The sequence below is a fragment of the Macaca fascicularis genome, chromosome 14, assembly GCF_037993035.2.
Source record: "Macaca fascicularis isolate 582-1 chromosome 14, T2T-MFA8v1.1".
NCBI lineage: Eukaryota > Metazoa > Chordata > Mammalia > Primates > Cercopithecidae > Macaca > Macaca fascicularis.
Window position 1 is genome coordinate 35,846,418 of NC_088388.1, and position 8,067 is coordinate 35,854,484.

The window sequence follows — 8,067 nt, forward strand, 5'->3', positions numbered from 1 at the left end:
TAATCCTTAAAAATGTACTAAAATCAATCTTAGGTTGAGGGAAAAGAACTTTAAGAAAAACTTTAAAAGATGATATTTATTGAGCATCCTTCTGTCCGTCACTAAAGGTACAAGCAATTATGCCTGTTATAATAAAGAAATAGTATGAAAATTTAGCCAGTCTTAGAAATTAATTTCAGAGAGGCCACTGTGAGGATGTGTGTTTAGGTAGAACACATTTTTTTTCAACATCTTCACCTAATTGAAGGAGAGGCCAAATAGGAATTCTCTTAATTTGGAGTAAACTGATGTGCTAAGAGATAGGGAACACTGGATAAAGTGTGCATACAAAGAGCTCTTTAAAATTCTATTCTGTATCACTTTCTTTACTAAGGTTTACTAAGTTTCAGTTTTCTTGTAAAAATAGGGTGAAATACCTACTTTCCAGTGTTGTTACAAGAGTTAAACAAATTGTGTACAAAATCCTTAGCATACTACCTGGTACATTATAAATGTTCAGTAAGTAGGAGTTGTGCAGCATTATCATGCAGTCTTATATTATTTGATATCCATAGTGGCACCAAATATGTACTTCAATAAAGTTCTTCTGAGTTTATTAAGGAAATAAAGGAGATCCATAGATGGATCTTATCTATATGGCAAACCAACATGTATGGCATGTGATAATTTAGGAAATACTAATTCTGTTTGTAACATTTCAAGTGGACTACATGTGTATGGGACAAAATAAAATGTATTTTCTAATAGTAGGCATATTTTGTTTTAGTTTGTTTGTCCCGCTATAGCAGAATACCTGAAACTGGGTAATTTATAAAAAAACAAGAATTTATATTTTTTGAAGGAAAAATTGTATTTTTCTTTTTATGTAGAGAAAACTCAACACTATACATTTAACCCACTTTAGTGGCAAGTTCTTTAGCCTTTGCCTTTTTGAGCTTGGCAATGCAAGCTACAGATCTGGTACCCAGGACATTGCCTCCCCAGTGACGGTGGATCTCATTGTATCTGTCGTTGCAATTGGTCCTGATAGCTTCCACCAGCTTAGCCAAAGCTCCTTTGTCTTCCGAGTTAACCTGTGTGAAGGCAGCAGTGGTGCAGGTCTTCCTGTGCACTAGATGTCCCAGTTTTGCCTTCCCCTTGATAGTGCAGTAAGGGACCCCCATTTTACAATGTAGGGCAGGCAAGAAAACAGCCAGCTCGATGGGACCCATGTGTGTGCAGTAACCACCAACTGAGCTTTCTTGTTCTCCACCAAGGTGGTGATGGTGTTAACTCCTGCTCCAAGGACAGGTGGTCTCTTAGTGGGGACATCCCCTTTGCTGGCAGCTTTCTTCTCGGCCCGAGGCCAACAGCCTCTGCTTATTCTTTTGCTTTAGTCTCTGGTCTGTACTTGTGGGCCAGCTTAAGCAGCTGAGTAGCTGTTTGCTGGTCCAGGGCCTGGATGAACTGGTTAATCACAGGAGGCACTTTCAGCTGCTTATAGAGGATGGCTCTCTGCTGCTATAAGCTGATATAGCTGGGCCATTTCACAAAGCAGGTGAGATCTCTTTTGAACTGGATGTCATGTTGAATGCCAACATTCTTAGGCCTTTTCTCAAACAGGGGATTCACCACTTTCTTGGCCTCCTGCTTCTTCACAGCAGTAGGGACCAGAGCCACTTTTTTCCCCTTGGCCTTCTTTCCTTATAGCATCTTAGGTGGTGGGAGGAGACAGCAAGAACAAAAATTTATATTCTCACAATTCTGAAGAGTAGGAAGTCCAAAATCAAGGCACTGGCATGTGGTCCAGTAAGGGCCATTTTGCTGCATCCTCATGTGGCAGGAAGTAGATGTTCATGTGAGCATAGGTTTGCAGAATGCTGCCCAAACCCTCTTTCAAAGGACTTTAATCCCATTAACAAAAAGCATCCCTCATGGCCTAGTCATCTCTTAAAGGTCCAACTCTTAATATTATCACATTGGCAACACTTGGATTTTAGAGGGGATTAGGTTTCAACATGAATTTTGGAGGGAACACAACATTTAAACCATAGCAGAAAACGTGTCAAAAATGGCAAATTATGTAGAATAAATTTAATGAACTTTAAATGTCAAAACTTCTGATTTGGGTTTAACACCCATTTAGAATGACAGCACCAAGGTTTTAATGCAGACCTCTAACTTTCATTTCTGAAATGATATATTTTTTCTAACTGTTGGCTTTGTTTTCAGAACAGCTTTTCAATTTAGGTCTTTACTACACAGCTTTACATTTTTTTTCTTTATCTCCCACCTGCCAAATTTGGCAATTTTCTTTGGGCTTGGAATGTGTGTAATATAGATTTTGTATTTCCTACAATACTTAGTAGACTGTTTGACACATAGTAGATAATGATATGGTTTGGCTTTGTGTCCCCACCCAAATGTCATCTTGAATTATAATCCCCATGTGTTGAGGGAGGGACCTGGTGGGAGTTGATTGGATCATGGGGGCGGTTTCCCCTGTGGTGTTCTCATGATAGTGAGGGAGTTCTCATGAAAGCTGATGGTTTTATAAGGAGATCTCTCTCTCTCTCTCTCTCTCTCCCCCCCCACTCTCTCTCCCCCCCTCCCCCCTCTCTCTCCCCCCCTCTCCCCCCTCTCTCTCCCCCCCTCTCTCCCCCCCTCTCTCCCCCCCTCTCTCCCCCCCTCTCTCCCCCCCCTCTCTCCCCCCCTCTCCCCCCCTCTCTCCCCCCCTCTCTCCCCCCCCCTCTCCCCCCCCTCCGCCCCTCTCTCTCCCCCCCTCCGCCCCTCTCTCTCCCCCCCTCCGCCCCTCTCTCTCCCCCCCTCTCTCTCCCTCCCTCTCTCTCCCCCCCCTCTCTCCCCCGTCTCTCTCCCCCACTCTCTCTCCCCCCCTCCCTCTCTCCCTCTCCCCCTCTCTCCCTCTCCCTCTCTCCCTCTCCCTCTCCTGCCTTGTGAAGAAGGTACTTGCTTCCCCTTCACCTTCTGCCGTGACTGTAAGTTTCCTGAGGCCTCTGCAGTCATGTGGAACTGTAACTCAATTAAACCTCTGTATTTATAAATTAACCAGTCTCAGGTATTATCATTATAGCAGTGTGACAACAGACTAATACACTCAATAAACACACACAAATATATATATATATATATATATGCCATTATTATTTGTCTTTTAGTATGCACCTACTATTTATTGTGGTAAAACTTTACACTGATTATCTTATTTAATTTTCTGAGAAACACTGACAAGTTAATATTCGCATTTTATAAAAGAGAAAACAACTGATATTTAGAGAGATTAAACCATAAGGTCATGTTCCAAGACCATCTAGTTCATAAGTGGAGAGCAATTTAATTGTTTTGATGGTCATCATCTGTAACAATGGTATTATAGAAGAGTGAAATCAGCAAGATAGTAAGAGACAAAGTTTCAGGCTCTACTCCCTGCCCAACTAGAAATTCAGCTAGCAACTATCCACAAAAAACATGTTTTTGAAAATCCAAATACTTGGAACTAAGCCTGACACACTCATGTGGTCTACAGGCTGACTGAGAACTGCATTAGAAGGATAAGAACTGCCTCACTTCAACCATACGACCCCCTCTTTTTCCCCCAAGTCAGCACAATGCCAGATGGGTAGGATTTCTCTGGGCCATGGTTTTTACAGGGAATAAAAAGAACTGGTGTCAGTCATCTAGCTTCCTTAGCATTCTCAAGCACTTCTCGGAAGCCCACTTTGGTTGCACTTCATGGGGGAACACTGGAAATAACATCTGGGGTCAAGTAAAAACAGAGAAATAAGAGAGATCACATTGACCAGTGTGTGATCTTGTTGGTACCTTTGTGTTCCTGCCAGCTATGGCACCCAGTCATAGATACCAGCCAGCTTCATACCCCACCTGCAAAGCTAATTTGGTTGTTTTCACAACCACAGTAGGAAGTTCAATCTGGCTTGAGTTATAGATGGCTAGTCTGTATACCAAGCTCCAGATTCCACCCCAACAACTTCACCCAAGCATGGAAACGCCTTCCTCTGTCTATTTAGTAGAAGCAGAGAGGCTAGACCTGCTTGACCTAGAAGTTCAAAGAGTGACTCTGCTCAGCCAAAAAGCCTGACAAATGACCTCATCCAGGCAGGGATATCCCTGCCTCTTCCTATTTTGGAGAAACATAAGGGCTAGACATACTTGAACCAAGAGATCAAACAGTGGCTCAACTCAGACAAAAGCCCACCCCATGGTTCCACCCAAAGAGGGAGGCAACTCTCAGTTGTGCATTTCTAAGGAGCATAGTCTCTGGGCCCTGCGTGTCCCAAGCAGCAACTCTGCCTAACCTCAGAGCTGAGCCTGCAGCCCTGTCCAACTGCAGATCCAAAATGTGTCAGTCAGGGAATATATGAATGACTCTGATAGGCATGACTAGAGGCCCTCACAGTAATCTTCCAGTTGCTCTGCCTAATAGCAGAGCCCAGCCAGAAGCTCCACATGACATAAGAGCAAAGGCAGCAAACCAATCCAAATAGCTCATAACAGGGCCTTCCAGAATTACAGAGTAAACTAAGTAGTGAAGGTGTATCCCTGCCAAAGAACACCTGTGAAAACAAGAAGAGGTTGTTGTCTCTTTATATGTACACACAACAGTGCAAAGACGTAAGGTTTTCCAAAAATCTGGGAATAATTACATCTTTTATAGAAATTAATCTCCAATAATGGATGCTAAAAGATGGAGATCTATGAAATGACAAAAAATTATGATCTTCTTAAGTAAGTTCAGTGAACTTGAAAAGTATACAGCTAGAAAATTAAATGAAATTTGGAAAATAGCATGGAAAGTGAGAAATTTGACAAAGAAATAGAAACAATAGTGAAAAATAGAAATCCTGCAAATTACAGACACAATAACTGAACTGAAAAAAAAAAATAGTAGGCTTCACCAGACAACTCAGTCAAGCAGAAGAAAGTCTGTGAGCTTGAAGGCAGGACATTTGAAATTATCTAGGCAGAGAAGCAAAAATTCTAAAGAATAAAAAATAAAGTCTATAGGCGCTATGGGAAACCATCAAAGGTAAAACCTTTGTATAACAGGAGGTTTAGAAGGGGATGAAAGGAAAACATCCAGAAAGCATATTTAAAGAAATAATGTCTAAAAATTTTCATAATCTGAGGATAGATTCCAATGTTCATGTACAAGAAACACAGAGGTTTCAATCAAATTCAACTGAAAGAAGAGTTCACTAAGACACACTCATCAAAATATCAAAACTCAAAAAATCTTTGGGAGCAGCAAGAGATGAGAAACATATTACACGGAAAGGAATAAAAATACGACTGTCAACAGATTTCTCAGCAGAAACCCAACAGACCAGGAAACAAGGGGAAGATATATTAAAAATGCTAAAGGAAAAAAAAAAAAAAAAAACTGATGAAACCACCAACCAAGAATGCTTTACTCAGAAAATTTTTTTAAGAAATGAAAGAGAAATAAAAACTTTTCAGACAAACAAAAGCTAAAGGAATTCATCACCATTAGGCCTCAAGGATTGCTGAAAGGAGTTTTGTAAATTAAAACAAAAGGCTGCTAATTAAAAACATAAAACAAAAAGTACAGAACCCAATAGTATACATAATACAGAGCTATATTTAGAATACTTTAGGACCATAATGACAGTTGTGCAAAGCAATTTTATTCTAGTATGAGGGTTAAAAGACAAAACTATTAGCAAGAACCTAGCTAAAATAAATGTTCAAGGGATAAACTTTTGAAAATAATATAAATTCTTCCATGTGTGGTGGCACGTGTCTGTAATCCCAGCTATTTGGGAGGCTGAGGTGGGAGGATCACATGAGCCCAGGAGTTCTGGGCTGTAGTGCACTATGCTGATTGGGTGTCCACACTAAATTCAGCATCAATATGGTGACCCCCTGGAGTGGGGACTACCAGATTGCCTAAGGAGGGGTGTACCAGCCTGGGCCAGAATTGGAGCAGGTCAAAACTCCTGTGCTGAAAATAATATAAATGCTTACATCAAAATGTAAAATATTGGAAGGGGGAGTGAAAGTGTAAGGTTGCTTGAAAAGTTAATTTATTATCAACTTGAAATAGACTGTTATAGCTATAAGATGTTCTATGTAAGCGTAATGGTAACAATGAAGAAAAAAATCCGTAGAAGAATTACAAAACAAAAGTATAGAGAATTCAAAGCATACCACCACAGAAAACTATGAAACTACAAAGGAAGACAGCAAGAAACACACAAACAAAAAATGTCACAAATCAATTAATAAAATAACAGTAGTAAGATCTTAGCTATCAATAATTACCTTAAATGTAAATGAGTTGCATTCTCTAATGAAAATACATAGACTAAATGGATACAAAAAAGACCCAACTATATGCTGCCTACGAAAGATTCATCTCAGTTTTAAGTATACACATAGACTGAAAATTCAGGGATGAAAAAACGGTATTCTACACAAATAGAAACTAAAACAGAACTGGGGTAGCTATACTTATATAAAATAAACTTTAAGTCAAAAACTGTAAAAAGAGACAAAGAAATACATTATAAAATGATGAAGAAGTCAGTTCATCAAGAAAACATAAACATTTTAAATATATATGCCCCTAATATTGGAGCAACCAAATATATAAAGGAAATATTAAAGGATCTGATGGGTATTGCACATTCCAATATGACAATTGTAGGGAACTTCAATACACTACGTTTAGCAATGGACAGGTCATCTAAACAAAATTAACAAGATAATTTTAAACTTGAACAACATTTTGAGACCAAATCGCCCTAATAGACATGTACAAACCATTCTTTACAACATGTGCAACAGAAGGCACTTCCTTCTCAAGAACACATGGGACATTCTCCAGCATAGATCATATGTTAGTCCACAAAACAAGTATTAGTAAATTTAAGAAGACATGGTTAAGAAGACTGTAATTATAACAAGTATCTTTTCAAACCATAATGGTACAACTAGAAATCAGTAAAATGAGGTATTTTAAACAATTGTTTCTGAACAACCAATGGATCAACAAAGAAATAAAATGCAAATTAAAAAATATATTGAGGCTGGGTGCAGTGGCTCACACTGGTAATCCCAGCACTTTGGGAAGCTAAAGCAGGTGGATCACTTGAGACCAGGAGTTCAAGACAGCTTGAGCAGCATAGTGAGACCTTGTCTCTACAAAATATAAAAATATAAAAACAGCTGAGCATGATTGTGCATTGCATGACTGTAGTCCCAACTACTTGGTAGATTGAATCAGGAGGATCAGTTGGCCCCAGGAGTTCCAGGCCACAGTGAACTATGATAATGCCACTGCACTCCAGCCTCGGCAACAGAGTGAGACCCTGTCTCTAAAGAGGCAATCTTGAGACAAATGAAAAAAGAAACACAATATGCCAAAACTTATGGGATACAGCAAAGGTACTTCTAAGAAGAAAGTTTATAGCAATGAATGGTTACATCAAAAAATAACAAAGATCTCAAATAAATTACAATGTCATTCCTAAAGAACTAGAAAAAAGCCCAAACTAAGCCCACTTAGCAGAAGGAAAAAAAAAAAAAAAAAGATCAGAGAAGAAATAAATAAAATTGACTAGAAAATTAATACAAAACATCAACAAAACTAAGTTTTTTTGAAAAGATAAACACAATGAACAAGTCTTAAGCTAGACTAAGAAAAAGAAGATTCAAATACATAAAATTAGAAATGAAAGCAGTGACATTAACAACTGATACCACAGAAATACAAAGGATCATAAGAAACTATTATGAATAAGTATATGCCATCTTTATATGATAATATGTAAGAAATTGATAAATTCCTAGACATATACAACCTATGAAGACTAAATCATAAAGAAATAGAAAACGTGAACTGACCAGTAACAATTTAGGAGACCGAGTCAGTGATAAAATGTTTCCCATCAAAGAGAAGCCCAAGACCAAGACCTGATGGCTTCATTGCTGAATTCTACCAAATATTTGAAGGTTCTAATTCCAAAGGTAAAGAAGAATACCATAATAAGTTAAAATAAAATTCCAGGCCAATATCTCTGATGAACA

General features: G+C 38.8%; 1 pseudogene; it reads right to left on the minus strand.

The window, feature by feature from the left end:
- Window positions 1-890: 890 nt before the first annotated feature.
- On the minus strand, window positions 891-1,692 carry LOC141408548 (large ribosomal subunit protein eL8 pseudogene; annotated as a pseudogene).
- Between the last annotated feature and the right edge of the window lie 6,375 nt (window positions 1,693-8,067).